Below are 16271 nucleotides of genomic sequence, written 5' to 3'. Positions count from 1 at the left end.
ACCCTTCCCCTTCCATTCTGGGTATCCCGCCCCGGCCTCCCCCCCCCCTCCCCGCCCCCCCACCCCCCCACCCCCGACCCCAGTCGGCCCGCCCACACCCTTGCCCCCTGACACTCTCACGCACACACTCTCACACACTCACGCTCTGGCCTTTGGGCGGGGGCTGGGTCTTGCCTTATTAGGAAGCCAAGCCGAAGGGGACCTTTGAGACCTCGGCTGCCAAGACGTCTTGGGGATCCCACGGGGCTCTGCCAGCCCCAGGGCACCGCGTGCAGCTGGGGCCCGGGGCCCAAGGCTGATGCCCCCTCCCTTGGGGAAGCTGCTTCTTCCGCCTGGCCTCTCTCTCAGGTGGGTCAGGGACTGTGCCATTGTGTCTGTCTCGGATCGGATGCCATCCTCTCTCCCGTGTCTGCCTCCCGTTTTCTGTCCGTCAGTCGCTGTGTCTCCCTCTGTGTGTGTGTGTGTGTGTGTGTGTGTGTGTGTCTGCGTGCGCGCGCGCTCCCGTCTGTCTGTCCGGCTGCATCTCCCTCTCCCTGTCTTCGAGTCTGTCTCTGAACCTCAGTCTCTCTCTGCCTCTGTGTCTCCTGACACCCGGCCTCCAGTCCCTTCCTCTGGCCCCGGCCTCTCACAGGTTGCTGGGGCCCTGGCTCTGGCTGACGAGCTTGCGCCAGCCGGCTTGTCTCACTTGGCGTGGGTGCGTGAGGCGAGTGTCTTGTGTGTCTGTCCGTGTGCCTGCCTGTCGGCCGTCTGCTCTCTCAGGACGGTCCTGTGCTTGGCGGGCGGCGTGGGGGCAAGTGGGGCCTGGATAGGGCGAAGGGGCGGGGCTGACGCGCTCCTGTCGGCCGCGCTGCTGGCTCCCCGTGGGTTTGGGCACCGGGCAGGTGCCGGGCAGGATGGGCGCTCAGGGCTCCAGCTGGGCTGCGCAGGAGGCCCAGAGGAGGCTCAGAGGCCCGCGGGCGGCGGGCAGCGGCGGGCCCGGAAGCCAGAGACCTCCGGGGCCACCTGGCCCTGTGCAGCGAACGGGCTGGGGGTGGGGGCGCCGCCCAGCGGGGGCGGGCCTGCAGAGGCCCGGGGTGGGAGAGCGCCGAGACCTCCGCGCCCGTCCCGCCCCCGCACGCACGCACGGGGATGGTGAGCGGGGGCGGGGCGGCGTCGGCCGGCCGCCGGGCTGCCGGCCCTGGCCGGCCGGAGTCCGGTGGCGGGTCGTCCGGCTCAGGTACAGCGCGCGGCCCCTGGAGAGGTGCGGCCGGCTGGCCCGCCCGGCAGGCAGGTCACAGCGAAAGGGAGGCGCGGCGCGGCGCGGGGCTCTTAGGGCGCTTGGAGGCAGCCGCCTCCGTCTACGGCCATACCACCCTGAACGCGCCCGATCTCGTCTGATCTCGGAAGCTAAGCAGGGTCGGGCCTGGTTAGTACTTGGATGGGAGACCGCCTGGGAATACCGGGTGCTGTAGGCTTTTTGCCTCCCCTCTCCTTTAGCCCCCGCCCCCTCTCCCGCCCCACACCTCCCCCAGCCCCACCCCTGGCGTGGCCTGCACCGCAAGCCCCCGCCCCAACCCTGGCCCCTCGCACCCCACCGCGCTCACAGCCGTCGGTCGCCTGCCTTCCAGCCGGCGGCCCTCGCAGGCAGCAGCGGGCGTCCCATCTCTTGGATCCCCCCGGCCCCAGCCCCTCCGCGGGTGGGTGACCCGGGCCTGGGGGGCGGGCTCCGACGCCCGCCACAGACCTGGGCTGCCTCCGTGCGGCCCGAGAGCCCCTCCGCTTTCGGCTTCCAGAAAACCAGATGACCTTCCAGTCTCCGTCTGGGGCTCCCTAGGCAAGCCTCAGGTAATCCTGGGGGGGGGGGGGGGGGGCGGCTGCCCCACGCCCCAGCCCCACCCGCAACCCTAGTGCCATCCTCGCACGCGACTGCGCGTGCTCTCCCGCGGGCTCACACACACACACACACACACCCCCCACACACACACCCACACACCCACCCCGCCGCCGAGACAGGTCAGGAGCCAGAAACCACAGGTAAGGGAGATGGAGAAAGAGGGAGAGAGAAACAGCAAGAGAACCACACAGGCTTCCCAACCCACGGCCTCCACACCCTCGGCCCTCCATTCTGGGTATGCCCCTGGACCCCAGTCGGCCCGCCCACACCCTTGCCCCCTGACACACTCGCACACACACTCTCACACACTCACCCTCTGGCCTTTGGGCGGGGGCTGGGTCTTGCCTTAGGAAGCCAAGCCGAAGGGGACCTTTGAGACCTCGGCTGCCAAGACGTCTTGGGGACGCCACGGTGGGGGGGGGGGGGCTCTGCCAGCCCCAGGGCACCGCGTGCAGCTGGGGCCCGGGGCCCAAGGCTGACGCCCCCTCCCTTGGGGAAGCTGCTTCTTCAGCCTGGCCTCTCTCTGAGGTGGGTCAGGGACTGTGCCACTGTGTCTGTCTCGGATCGGATGCCATCCTCGCTCCTGTGTCTGCCTCCCGTCTTCTGTCCGTCAGTCGCTGTGTCTCCCTCTGTGTGTGTGTGCGTGTGTGTGGTGTTGGATCAGAGTGCGGGAAACTGCGTTGCCTAGAACAGAGTTTAGTTATAAATTAAGGAGATGTAGAGCCAGAATGCGCTTCCCAGGTGGTGCTAGCAGTAAAGAACCTGTCTGCCCATGCAGGGAATGAAGGAGATGTGGGTTTGATACCTGGGTTGGGAAGATCCCCTGGAGGACGACATGACAACCTACTTCAGCATGCTTGCCTGGAGGCTCCTACAGTAAGAGGAGCCTGGCGGGCTACAGCCCATGGGGTCACAACAGTCAGGCAGGCAGGACTGAAGCAACGTGGCACACAAGCATGCACACAGAGGCAGAGTATGAAGGATCTTGATTCTGGGCAGAAAGTTAACACCTCATTGTGGGTTCTTAGGCAGACAAGCAGCAGCAAGGCAGTCACAGCCTTCTGAGAGAAGAACAGGTAAGACAGAGGGTTAAATTTAGAGGCGGTTTGTAAGTGGGCAGTGACAGCAATGCTTAAAACCATGTAACGTCCACTTGTTAACTCCCTGACTCCAGAATCCACAAAACCGGGTCCTCCTTTGCACGTATTATAGGAAGCACTTGAAGACAAGAAGGACTTGGTGCTTACCAAGCTAGTGGAGGACGGAATTGCTTTTGCCTTTGCAAGAGCATTAGTGCCTGTGCAGACATAGGTTCCTTCACTTTCAAGGGAAAGGTTCTGCAACAAAAGGGATCCATTGAAAAGCAAGGAAATAGTGTCACTCAGAGAGTCTCCTATCATCAACCAAGTAACATTAGGATGAGGCACACCATCGGAATAAAACCAGATATGACCCGAACGCCCTCAAGCCGTAGCCTATCTTCCAGCCAACAGGGCCTTTGGCCAGCCGGCCAGCCAGTCAGCGGGCATGGCGGGTAGCAGCGTGCCAACTTTTGGAGCGCCACGGCCATAGCCCCTCTGCGGGAGGATGACCGGGGCCCCGACTCCCAACGCAGACCTGGGTTGCCTCCAAGAGGCCGGAGGGCCACTCCGCATTCGGATTGCAAGAAACAAGATGACCGTCCGGTATGCTTGGACCCCACATGATCTGCAACCCCCCAGCTCCACACCCTTCCCCCTCCATTCTGGGTATCCCGCCCCGGCCTCCCCCCCCCCTCCCCGCCCCCCCACCCCCCCACCCCCGACCCCAGTCGGCCCGCCCACACCCTTGCCCCCTGACACTCTCACGCACACACTCTCACACACTCACGCTCTGGCCTTTGGGCGGGGGCTGGGTCTTGCCTTATTAGGAAGCCAAGCCGAAGGGGACCTTTGAGACCTCGGCTGCCAAGACGTCTTGGGGATCCCACGGGGCTCTGCCAGCCCCAGGGCACCGCGTGCAGCTGGGGCCCGGGGCCCAAGGCTGATGCCCCCTCCCTTGGGGAAGCTGCTTCTTCCGCCTGGCCTCTCTCTCAGGTGGGTCAGGGACTGTGCCACTGTGTCTGTCTCGGATCGGATGCCATCCTCTCTCCCGTGTCTGCCTCCCGTTTTCTGTCCGTCAGTCGCTGTGTCTCCCTCTGTGTGTGTGTGTGTGTGTGTGTGTGTGTGTGTGTGTGTCTGCGTGCGCGCGCGCTCCCGTCTGTCTGTCCGGCTGCATCTCCCTCTCCCTGTCTTCGAGTCTGTCTCTGAACCTCAGTCTCTCTCTGCCTCTGTGTCTCCTGACACCCGGCCTCCAGTCCCTTCCTCTGGCCCCGGCCTCTCACAGGTTGCTGGGGCCCTGGCTCTGGCTGACGAGCTTGCGCCAGCCGGCTTGTCTCACTTGGCGTGGGTGCGTGAGGCGAGTGTCTTGTGTGTCTGTCCGTGTGCCTGCCTGTCGGCCGTCTGCTCTCTCAGGACGGTCCTGTGCTTGGCGGGCGGCGTGGGGGCAAGTGGGGCCTGGATAGGGCGAAGGGGCGGGGCTGACGCGCTCCTGTCGGCCGCGCTGCTGGCTCCCCGTGGGTTTGGGCACCGGGCAGGTGCCGGGCAGGATGGGCGCTCAGGGCTCCAGCTGGGCTGCGCAGGAGGCCCAGAGGAGGCTCAGAGGCCCGCGGGCGGCGGGCAGCGGCGGGCCCGGAAGCCAGAGACCTCCGGGGCCACCTGGCCCTGTGCAGCGAACGGGCTGGGGGTGGGGGCGCCGCCCAGCGGGGGCGGGCCTGCAGAGGCCCGGGGTGGGAGAGCGCCGAGACCTCCGCGCCCGTCCCGCCCCCGCACGCACGCACGGGGATGGTGAGCGGGGGCGGGGCGGCGTCGGCCGGCCGCCGGGCTGCCGGCCCTGGCCGGCCGGAGTCCGGTGGCGGGTCGTCCGGCTCAGGTACAGCGCGCGGCCCCTGGAGAGGTGCGGCCGGCTGGCCCGCCCGGCAGGCAGGTCACAGCGAAAGGGAGGCGCGGCGCGGCGCGGGGCTCTTAGGGCGCTTGGAGGCAGCCGCCTCCGTCTACGGCCATACCACCCTGAACGCGCCCGATCTCGTCTGATCTCGGAAGCTAAGCAGGGTCGGGCCTGGTTAGTACTTGGATGGGAGACCGCCTGGGAATACCGGATGCTGTAGGCTTTTTGCCTCCCCTCTCCTTTAGCCCCCGCCCCCTCTCCCGCCCCACACCTCCCCCAGCCCCACCCCCGGCGTGGCCTGCACCGCAAGCCCCCGCCCCAACCCTGGCCCCTCGCACCCCACCGCGCTCACAGCCGTCGGTCGCCTGCCTTCCAGCCGGCGGCCCTCGCAGGCAGCAGCGGGCGTCCCATCTCTTGGATCCCCCCGGCCCCAGCCCCTCCGCGGGTGGGTGACCCGGGCCTGGGGGGCGGGCTCCGACGCCCGCCACAGACCTGGGCTGCCTCCGTGCGGCCCGAGAGCCCCTCCGCTTTCGGCTTCCAAAAAACCAGATGACCTTCCAGTCTCCGTCTGGGGCTCCCTAGGCAAGCCTCAGGTAATCCTGGGGGGGTGGGGGGGGGCGGCTGCCCCACGCCCCAGCCCCACCCGCAACCCTAGTGCCATCCTCGCACGCGACTGCGCGTGCTCTCCCGCGGGCTCACACACACACACACACACACACACACACACACACACACACACACACACACACACACACACACACACACACCCCACACACACACACCCACACACACACCCACACACCCACCCCGCCGCCGAGACAGGTCAGGAGCCAGAAACCACAGGTAAGGGAGATGGAGAAAGAGGGAGAGAGAAACAGCAAGAGAACCACACAGGCTTCCCAACCCACGGCCTCCACACCCTCGGCCCTCCATTCTGGGTATCCCCCTGGACCCCAGTCGGCCCGCCCACACCCTTGCCCCCTGACACACTCGCACACACACTCTCACACACTCACCCTCTGGCCTTTGGGCGGGGGCTGGGTCTTGCCTTAGGAAGCCAAGCCGAAGGGGACCTTTGAGACCTCGGCTGCCAAGACGTCTTGGGGACGCCACGGTGGGGGGGGGGGGCTCTGCCAGCCCCAGGGCACCGCGTGCAGCTGGGGCCCGGGGCCCAAGCCTGACGCCCCCTCCCTTGGGGAAGCTGCTTCTTCAGCCTGGCCTCTCTCTGAGGTGGGTCAGGGACTGTGCCACTGTGTCTGTCTCGGATCGGATGCCATCCTCGCTCCTGTGTCTGCCTCCCGTCTTCTGTCCGTCAGTCGCTGTGTCTCCCTCTGTGTGTGTGTGCGTGTGTGTGGTGTTGGATCAGAGTGCGGGAAACTGCGTTGCCTAGAACAGAGTTTAGTTATAAATTAAGGAGATGTAGAGCCAGAATGCGCTTCCCAGGTGGTGCTAGCAGTAAAGAACCTGTCTGCCCATGCAGGGAATGAAGGAGATGTGGGTTTGATACCTGGGTTGGGAAGATCCCCTGGAGGACGACATGACAACCTACTTCAGCATGCTTGCCTGGAGGCTCCTACAGTAAGAGGAGCCTGGCGGGCTACAGCCCATGGGGTCACAACAGTCAGGCAGGCAGGACTGAAGCAACGTGGCACACAAGCATGCACACAGAGGCAGAGTATGAAGGATCTTGATTCTGGGCAGAAAGTTAACATCTCATTGTGGGTTCTTAGGCAGACAAGCAGCAGCAAGGCAGTCACAGCCTTCTGAGAGAAGAACAGGTAAGACAGAGGGTTAAATTTAGAGGCGGTTTGTAAGTGGGCAGTGACAGCAATGCTTAAAACCATGTAACGTCCACTTGTTAACTCCCTGACTCCAGAATCCACAAAACCGGGTCCTCCTTTGCACGTATTATAGGAAGCACTTGAAGACAAGAAGGACTTGGTGCTTACCAAGCTAGTGGAGGACGGAATTGCTTTTGCCTTTGCAAGAGCATTAGTGCCTGTGCAGACATAGGTTCCTTCACTTTCAAGGGAAAGGTTCTGCAACAAAAGGGATCCATTGAAAAGCAAGGAAATAGTGTCACTCAGAGAGTCTCCTATCATCAACCAAGTAACATTAGGATGAGGCACACCATCGGAATAAAACCAGATATGACCCGAACGCCCTCAAGCCGTAGCCTATCTTCCAGCCAACAGGGCCTTTGGCCAGCCGGCCAGCCAGTCAGCGGGCATGGCGGGTAGCAGCGTGCCAACTTTTGGAGCGCCACGGCCATAGCCCCTCTGCGGGAGGATGACCGGGGCCCCGACTCCCAACGCAGACCTGGGTTGCCTCCAAGAGGCCGGAGGGCCACTCCGCATTCGGATTGCAAGAAACAAGATGACCGTCCGGTATGCTTGGACCCCACATGATCTGCAACCCCCCAGCTCCACACCCTTCCCCTTCCATTCTGGGTATCCCGCCCCGGCCTCCCCCCCCCCTCCCCGCCCCCCCACCCCCCCACCCCCGACCCCAGTCGGCCCGCCCACACCCTTGCCCCCTGACACTCTCACGCACACACTCTCACACACTCACGCTCTGGCCTTTGGGCGGGGGCTGGGTCTTGCCTTATTAGGAAGCCAAGCCGAAGGGGACCTTTGAGACCTCGGCTGCCAAGACGTCTTGGGGATCCCACGGGGCTCTGCCAGCCCCAGGGCACCGCGTGCAGCTGGGGCCCGGGGCCCAAGGCTGATGCCCCCTCCCTTGGGGAAGCTGCTTCTTCCGCCTGGCCTCTCTCTCAGGTGGGTCAGGGACTGTGCCATTGTGTCTGTCTCGGATCGGATGCCATCCTCTCTCCCGTGTCTGCCTCCCGTTTTCTGTCCGTCAGTCGCTGTGTCTCCCTCTGTGTGTGTGTGTGTGTGTGTGTGTGTGTGTCTGCGTGCGCGCGCGCTCCCGTCTGTCTGTCCGGCTGCATCTCCCTCTCCCTGTCTTCGAGTCTGTCTCTGAACCTCAGTCTCTCTCTGCCTCTGTGTCTCCTGACACCCGGCCTCCAGTCCCTTCGTCTGGCCCCGGCCTCTCACAGGTTGCTGGGGCCCTGGCTCTGGCTGACGAGCTTGCGCCAGCCGGCTTGTCTCACTTGGCGTGGGTGCGTGAGGCGAGTGTCTTGTGTGTCTGTCCGTGTGCCTGCCTGTCGGCCGTCTGCTCTCTCAGGACGGTCCTGTGCTTGGCGGGCGGCGTGGGGGCAAGTGGGGCCTGGATAGGGCGAAGGGGCGGGGCTGACGCGCTCCTGTCGGCCGCGCTGCTGGCTCCCCGTGGGTTTGGGCACCGGGCAGGTGCCGGGCAGGATGGGCGCTCAGGGCTCCAGCTGGGCTGCGCAGGAGGCCCAGAGGAGGCTCAGAGGCCCGCGGGCGGCGGGCAGCGGCGGGCCCGGAAGCCAGAGACCTCCGGGGCCACCTGGCCCTGTGCAGCGAACGGGCTGGGGGTGGGGGCGCCGCCCAGCGGGGGCGGGCCTGCAGAGGCCCGGGGTGGGAGAGCGCCGAGACCTCCGCGCCCGTCCCGCCCCCGCACGCACGCACGGGGATGGTGAGCGGGGGCGGGGCGGCGTCGGCCGGCCGCCGGGCTGCCGGCCCTGGCCGGCCGGAGTCCGGTGGCGGGTCGTCCGGCTCAGGTACAGCGCGCGGCCCCTGGAGAGGTGCGGCCGGCTGGCCCGCCCGGCAGGCAGGTCACAGCGAAAGGGAGGCGCGGCGCGGCGCGGGGCTCTTAGGGCGCTTGGAGGCAGCCGCCTCCGTCTACGGCCATACCACCCTGAACGCGCCCGATCTCGTCTGATCTCGGAAGCTAAGCAGGGTCGGGCCTGGTTAGTACTTGGATGGGAGACCGCCTGGGAATACCGGGTGCTGTAGGCTTTTTGCCTCCCCTCTCCTTTAGCCCCCGCCCCCTCTCCCGCCCCACACCTCCCCCAGCCCCACCCCTGGCGTGGCCTGCACCGCAAGCCCCCGCCCCAACCCTGGCCCCTCGCACCCCACCGCGCTCACAGCCGTCGGTCGCCTGCCTTCCAGCCGGCGGCCCTCGCAGGCAGCAGCGGGCGTCCCATCTCTTGGATCCCCCCGGCCCCAGCCCCTCCGCGGGTGGGTGACCCGGGCCTGGGGGGCGGGCTCCGACGCCCGCCACAGACCTGGGCTGCCTCCGTGCGGCCCGAGAGCCCCTCCGCTTTCGGCTTCCAGAAAACCAGATGACCTTCCAGTCTCCGTCTGGGGCTCCCTAGGCAAGCCTCAGGTAATCCTGGGGGGGGGGGGGGGGGGCGGCTGCCCCACGCCCCAGCCCCACCCGCAACCCTAGTGCCATCCTCGCACGCGACTGCGCGTGCTCTCCCGCGGGCTCACACACACACACACACACACCCCCCACACACACACCCACACACCCACCCCTCCGCCGAGACAGGTCAGGAGCCAGAAACCACAGGTAAGGGAGATGGAGAAAGAGGGAGAGAGAAACAGCAAGAGAACCACACAGGCTTCCCAACCCACGGCCTCCACACCCTCGGCCCTCCATTCTGGGTATGCCCCTGGACCCCAGTCGGCCCGCCCACACCCTTGCCCCCTGACACACTCGCACACACACTCTCACACACTCACCCTCTGGCCTTTGGGCGGGGGCTGGGTCTTGCCTTAGGAAGCCAAGCCGAAGGGGACCTTTGAGACCTCGGCTGCCAAGACGTCTTGGGGACGCCACGGTGGGGGGGGGGGGGCTCTGCCAGCCCCAGGGCACCGCGTGCAGCTGGGGCCCGGGGCCCAAGGCTGACGCCCCCTCCCTTGGGGAAGCTGCTTCTTCAGCCTGGCCTCTCTCTGAGGTGGGTCAGGGACTGTGCCACTGTGTCTGTCTCGGATCGGATGCCATCCTCGCTCCTGTGTCTGCCTCCCGTCTTCTGTCCGTCAGTCGCTGTGTCTCCCTCTGTGTGTGTGTGCGTGTGTGTGGTGTTGGATCAGAGTGCGGGAAACTGCGTTGCCTAGAACAGAGTTTAGTTATAAATTAAGGAGATGTAGAGCCAGAATGCGCTTCCCAGGTGGTGCTAGCAGTAAAGAACCTGTCTGCCCATGCAGGGAATGAAGGAGATGTGGGTTTGATACCTGGGTTGGGAAGATCCCCTGGAGGACGACATGACAACCTACTTCAGCATGCTTGCCTGGAGGCTCCTACAGTAAGAGGAGCCTGGCGGGCTACAGCCCATGGGGTCACAACAGTCAGGCAGGCAGGACTGAAGCAACGTGGCACACAAGCATGCACACAGAGGCAGAGTATGAAGGATCTTGATTCTGGGCAGAAAGTTAACACCTCATTGTGGGTTCTTAGGCAGACAAGCAGCAGCAAGGCAGTCACAGCCTTCTGAGAGAAGAACAGGTAAGACAGAGGGTTAAATTTAGAGGCGGTTTGTAAGTGGGCAGTGACAGCAATGCTTAAAACCATGTAACGTCCACTTGTTAACTCCCTGACTCCAGAATCCACAAAACCGGGTCCTCCTTTGCACGTATTATAGGAAGCACTTGAAGACAAGAAGGACTTGGTGCTTACCAAGCTAGTGGAGGACGGAATTGCTTTTGCCTTTGCAAGAGCATTAGTGCCTGTGCAGACATAGGTTCCTTCACTTTCAAGGGAAAGGTTCTGCAACAAAAGGGATCCATTGAAAAGCAAGGAAATAGTGTCACTCAGAGAGTCTCCTATCATCAACCAAGTAACATTAGGATGAGGCACACCATCGGAATAAAACCAGATATGACCCGAACGCCCTCAAGCCGTAGCCTATCTTCCAGCCAACAGGGCCTTTGGCCAGCCGGCCAGCCAGTCAGCGGGCATGGCGGGTAGCAGCGTGCCAACTTTTGGAGCGCCACGGCCATAGCCCCTCTGCGGGAGGATGACCGGGGCCCCGACTCCCAACGCAGACCTGGGTTGCCTCCAAGAGGCCGGAGGGCCACTCCGCATTCGGATTGCAAGAAACAAGATGACCGTCCGGTATGCTTGGACCCCACATGATCTGCAACCCCCCAGCTCCACACCCTTCCCCCTCCATTCTGGGTATCCCGCCCCGGCCTCCCCCCCCCTCCCCGCCCCCCCACCCCCCCACCCCCGACCCCAGTCGGCCCGCCCACACCCTTGCCCCCTGACACTCTCACGCACACACTCTCACACACTCACGCTCTGGCCTTTGGGCGGGGGCTGGGTCTTGCCTTATTAGGAAGCCAAGCCGAAGGGGACCTTTGAGACCTCGGCTGCCAAGACGTCTTGGGGATCCCACGGGGCTCTGCCAGCCCCAGGGCACCGCGTGCAGCTGGGGCCCGGGGCCCAAGGCTGATGCCCCCTCCCTTGGGGAAGCTGCTTCTTCCGCCTGGCCTCTCTCTCAGGTGGGTCAGGGACTGTGCCATTGTGTCTGTCTCGGATCGGATGCCATCCTCTCTCCCGTGTCTGCCTCCCGTTTTCTGTCCGTCAGTCGCTGTGTCTCCCTCTGTGTGTGTGTGTGTGTGTGTGTGTGTGTGTCTGCGTGCGCGCGCGCTCCCGTCTGTCTGTCCGGCTGCATCTCCCTCTCCCTGTCTTCGAGTCTGTCTCTGAACCTCAGTCTCTCTCTGCCTCTGTGTCTCCTGACACCCGGCCTCCAGTCCCTTCCTCTGGCCCCGGCCTCTCACAGGTTGCTGGGGCCCTGGCTCTGGCTGACGAGCTTGCGCCAGCCGGCTTGTCTCACTTGGCGTGGGTGCGTGAGGCGAGTGTCTTGTGTGTCTGTCCGTGTGCCTGCCTGTCGGCCGTCTGCTCTCTCAGGACGGTCCTGTGCTTGGCGGGCGGCGTGGGGGCAAGTGGGGCCTGGATAGGGCGAAGGGGCGGGGCTGACGCGCTCCTGTCGGCCGCGCTGCTGGCTCCCCGTGGGTTTGGGCACCGGGCAGGTGCCGGGCAGGATGGGCGCTCAGGGCTCCAGCTGGGCTGCGCAGGAGGCCCAGAGGAGGCTCAGAGGCCCGCGGGCGGCGGGCAGCGGCGGGCCCGGAAGCCAGAGACCTCCGGGGCCACCTGGCCCTGTGCAGCGAACGGGCTGGGGGTGGGGGCGCCGCCCAGCGGGGGCGGGCCTGCAGAGGCCCGGGGTGGGAGAGCGCCGAGACCTCCGCGCCCGTCCCGCCCCCGCACGCACGCACGGGGATGGTGAGCGGGGGCGGGGCGGCGTCGGCCGGCCGCCGGGCTGCCGGCCCTGGCCGGCCGGAGTCCGGTGGCGGGTCGTCCGGCTCAGGTACAGCGCGCGGCCCCTGGAGAGGTGCGGCCGGCTGGCCCGCCCGGCAGGCAGGTCACAGCGAAAGGGAGGCGCGGCGCGGCGCGGGGCTCTTAGGGCGCTTGGAGGCAGCCGCCTCCGTCTACGGCCATACCACCCTGAACGCGCCCGATCTCGTCTGATCTCGGAAGCTAAGCAGGGTCGGGCCTGGTTAGTACTTGGATGGGAGACCGCCTGGGAATACCGGGTGCTGTAGGCTTTTTGCCTCCCCTCTCCTTTAGCCCCCGCCCCCTCTCCCGCCCCACACCTCCCCCAGCCCCACCCCTGGCGTGGCCTGCACCGCAAGCCCCCGCCCCAACCCTGGCCCCTCGCACCCCACCGCGCTCACAGCCGTCGGTCGCCTGCCTTCCAGCCGGCGGCCCTCGCAGGCAGCAGCGGGCGTCCCATCTCTTGGATCCCCCCGGCCCCAGCCCCTCCGCGGGTGGGTGACCCGGGCCTGGGGGGCGGGCTCCGACGCCCGCCACAGACCTGGGCTGCCTCCGTGCGGCCCGAGAGCCCCTCCGCTTTCGGCTTCCAGAAAACCAGATGACCTTCCAGTCTCCGTCTGGGGCTCCCTAGGCAAGCCTCAGGTAATCCTGGGGGGGTGGGGGGGGGCGGCTGCCCCACGCCCCAGCCCCACCCGCAACCCTAGTGCCATCCTCGCACGCGACTGCGCGTGCTCTCCCGCGGGCTCTCACACACACACACACACACACACACACACACACACACACACACACCCCACACACACACCCACACACACACCCACACACCCACCCCGCCGCCGAGACAGGTCAGGAGCCAGAAACCACAGGTAAGGGAGATGGAGAAAGAGGGAGAGAGAAACAGCAAGAGAACCACACAGGCTTCCCAACCCACGGCCTCCACACCCTCGGCCCTCCATTCTGGGTATGCCCCTGGACCCCAGTCGGCCCGCCCACACCCTTGCCCCCTGACACACTCGCACACACACTCTCACACACTCACCCTCTGGCCTTTGGGCGGGGGCTGGGTCTTGCCTTAGGAAGCCAAGCCGAAGGGGACCTTTGAGACCTCGGCTGCCAAGACGTCTTGGGGACGCCACGGTGGGGGGGGGGGGGCTCTGCCAGCCCCAGGGCACCGCGTGCAGCTGGGGCCCGGGGCCCAAGGCTGACGCCCCCTCCCTTGGGGAAGCTGCTTCTTCAGCCTGGCCTCTCTCTGAGGTGGGTCAGGGACTGTGCCACTGTGTCTGTCTCGGATCGGATGCCATCCTCGCTCCTGTGTCTGCCTCCCGTCTTCTGTCCGTCAGTCGCTGTGTCTCCCTCTGTGTGTGTGTGCGTGTGTGTGGTGTTGGATCAGAGTGCGGGAAACTGCGTTGCCTAGAACAGAGTTTAGTTATAAATTAAGGAGATGTAGAGCCAGAATGCGCTTCCCAGGTGGTGCTAGCAGTAAAGAACCTGTCTGCCCATGCAGGGAATGAAGGAGATGTGGGTTTGATACCTGGGTTGGGAAGATCCCCTGGAGGACGACATGACAACCTACTTCAGCATGCTTGCCTGGAGGCTCCTACAGTAAGAGGAGCCTGGCGGGCTACAGCCCATGGGGTCACAACAGTCAGGCAGGCAGGACTGAAGCAACGTGGCACACAAGCATGCACACAGAGGCAGAGTATGAAGGATCTTGATTCTGGGCAGAAAGTTAACACCTCATTGTGGGTTCTTAGGCAGACAAGCAGCAGCAAGGCAGTCACAGCCTTCTGAGAGAAGAACAGGTAAGACAGAGGGTTAAATTTAGAGGCGGTTTGTAAGTGGGCAGTGACAGCAATGCTTAAAACCATGTAACGTCCACTTGTTAACTCCCTGACTCCAGAATCCACAAAACCGGGTCCTCCTTTGCACGTATTATAGGAAGCACTTGAAGACAAGAAGGACTTGGTGCTTACCAAGCTAGTGGAGGACGGAATTGCTTTTGCCTTTGCAAGAGCATTAGTGCCTGTGCAGACATAGGTTCCTTCACTTTCAAGGGAAAGGTTCTGCAACAAAAGGGATCCATTGAAAAGCAAGGAAATAGTGTCACTCAGAGAGTCTCCTATCATCAACCAAGTAACATTAGGATGAGGCACACCATCGGAATAAAACCAGATATGACCCGAACGCCCTCAAGCCGTAGCCTATCTTCCAGCCAACAGGGCCTTTGGCCAGCCGGCCAGCCAGTCAGCGGGCATGGCGGGTAGCAGCGTGCCAACTTTTGGAGCGCCACGGCCATAGCCCCTCTGCGGGAGGATGACCGGGGCCCCGACTCCCAACGCAGACCTGGGTTGCCTCCAAGAGGCCGGAGGGCCACTCCGCATTCGGATTGCAAGAAACAAGATGACCGTCCGGTATGCTTGGACCCCACATGATCTGCAACCCCCCAGCTCCACACCCTTCCCCCTCCATTCTGGGTATCCCGCCCCGGCCTCCCCCCCCCTCCCCGCCCCCCCACCCCCCCACCCCCGACCCCAGTCGGCCCGCCCACACCCTTGCCCCCTGACACTCTCACGCACACACTCTCACACACTCACGCTCTGGCCTTTGGGCGGGGGCTGGGTCTTGCCTTATTAGGAAGCCAAGCCGAAGGGGACCTTTGAGACCTCGGCTGCCAAGACGTCTTGGGGATCCCACGGGGCTCTGCCAGCCCCAGGGCACCGCGTGCAGCTGGGGCCCGGGGCCCAAGGCTGATGCCCCCTCCCTTGGGGAAGCTGCTTCTTCCGCCTGGCCTCTCTCTCAGGTGGGTCAGGGACTGTGCCATTGTGTCTGTCTCGGATCGGATGCCATCCTCTCTCCCGTGTCTGCCTCCCGTTTTCTGTCCGTCAGTCGCTGTGTCTCCCTCTGTGTGTGTGTGTGTGTGTGTGTGTGTGTGTGTGTGTGTGTCTGCGTGCGCGCGCGCTCCCGTCTGTCTGTCCGGCTGCATCTCCCTCTCCCTGTCTTCGAGTCTGTCTCTGAACCTCAGTCTCTCTCTGCCTCTGTGTCTCCTGACACCCGGCCTCCAGTCCCTTCCTCTGGCCCCGGCCTCTCACAGGTTGCTGGGGCCCTGGCTCTGGCTGACGAGCTTGCGCCAGCCGGCTTGTCTCACTTGGCGTGGGTGCGTGAGGCGAGTGTCTTGTGTGTCTGTCCGTGTGCCTGCCTGTCGGCCGTCTGCTCTCTCAGGACGGTCCTGTGCTTGGCGGGCGGCGTGGGGGCAAGTGGGGCCTGGATAGGGCGAAGGGGCGGGGCTGACGCGCTCCTGTCGGCCGCGCTGCTGGCTCCCCGTGGGTTTGGGCACCGGGCAGGTGCCGGGCAGGATGGGCGCTCAGGGCTCCAGCTGGGCTGCGCAGGAGGCCCAGAGGAGGCTCAGAGGCCCGCGGGCGGCGGGCAGCGGCGGGCCCGGAAGCCAGAGACCTCCGGGGCCACCTGGCCCTGTGCAGCGAACGGGCTGGGGGTGGGGGCGCCGCCCAGCGGGGGCGGGCCTGCAGAGGCCCGGGGTGGGAGAGCGCCGAGACCTCCGCGCCCGTCCCGCCCCCGCACGCACGCACGGGGATGGTGAGCGGGGGCGGGGCGGCGTCGGCCGGCCGCCGGGCTGCCGGCCCTGGCCGGCCGGAGTCCGGTGGCGGGTCGTCCGGCTCAGGTACAGCGCGCGGCCCCTGGAGAGGTGCGGCCGGCTGGCCCGCCCGGCAGGCGGGTCACAGCGAAAGGGAGGCGCGGCGCGGCGCGGGGCTCTTAGGGCGCTTGGAGGCAGCCGCCTCCGTCTACGGCCATACCACCCTGAACGCGCCCGATCTCGTCTGATCTCGGAAGCTAAGCAGGGTCGGGCCTGGTTAGTACTTGGATGGGAGACCGCCTGGGAATACCGGGTGCTGTAGGCTTTTTGCCTCCCCTCTCCTTTAGCCCCCGCCCCCTCTCCCGCCCCACACCTCCCCCAGCCCCACCCCTGGCGTGGCCTGCACCGCAAGCCCCCGCCCCAACCCTGGCCCCTCGCACCCCACCGCGCTCACAGCCGTCGGTCGCCTGCCTTCCAGCCGGCGGCCCTCGCAGGCAGCAGCGGGCGTCCCATCTCTTGGATCCCCCCGGCCCCAGCCCCTCCGCGGGTGGGTGACCCGGGCCTGGGGGGCGGGCTCCGACGCCCGCCACAGACCTGGGCTGCCTCCGTGCGGCCCGAGAGCCCCTCCGCTTTCGGCTT

The 16271-nt window shown here is 65.4% G+C and overlaps 5 non-coding genes across 5 annotated transcripts; all 5 read left to right on the top strand.

Moving 5' to 3' along the window:
* The first annotated feature begins 1335 nt into the window (after nucleotides 1-1335).
* LOC122709604 lies at nucleotides 1336-1454 on the top strand. The gene has a single exon (XR_006345593.1). It is a non-coding gene; the product is annotated as a 5S ribosomal RNA (ribosomal RNA).
* A 3487-nt stretch (nucleotides 1455-4941) lies between these two features.
* On the top strand, nucleotides 4942-5060 carry LOC122709639. Its single transcript, XR_006345628.1, has one exon. It is a non-coding gene; the product is annotated as a 5S ribosomal RNA (ribosomal RNA).
* A 3539-nt stretch (nucleotides 5061-8599) lies between these two features.
* Nucleotides 8600-8718, top strand: LOC122709603. Its single transcript, XR_006345592.1, has one exon. It is a non-coding gene; the product is annotated as a 5S ribosomal RNA (ribosomal RNA).
* Nucleotides 8719-12196: 3478 nt separating this feature from the next.
* On the top strand, nucleotides 12197-12315 carry LOC122709602. The gene has a single exon (XR_006345591.1). It is a non-coding gene; the product is annotated as a 5S ribosomal RNA (ribosomal RNA).
* Nucleotides 12316-15838: 3523 nt separating this feature from the next.
* On the top strand, nucleotides 15839-15957 carry LOC122709600. The gene has a single exon (XR_006345589.1). It is a non-coding gene; the product is annotated as a 5S ribosomal RNA (ribosomal RNA).
* The last annotated feature ends 314 nt before the right edge of the window (nucleotides 15958-16271 follow it).

This window comes from Cervus elaphus, chromosome 15 (assembly GCF_910594005.1).
Source record: "Cervus elaphus chromosome 15, mCerEla1.1, whole genome shotgun sequence".
Classification (NCBI taxonomy): Eukaryota; Metazoa; Chordata; class Mammalia; order Artiodactyla; family Cervidae; genus Cervus; species Cervus elaphus.
This window is presented reverse-complemented; position numbering and strand designations above follow the sequence as displayed.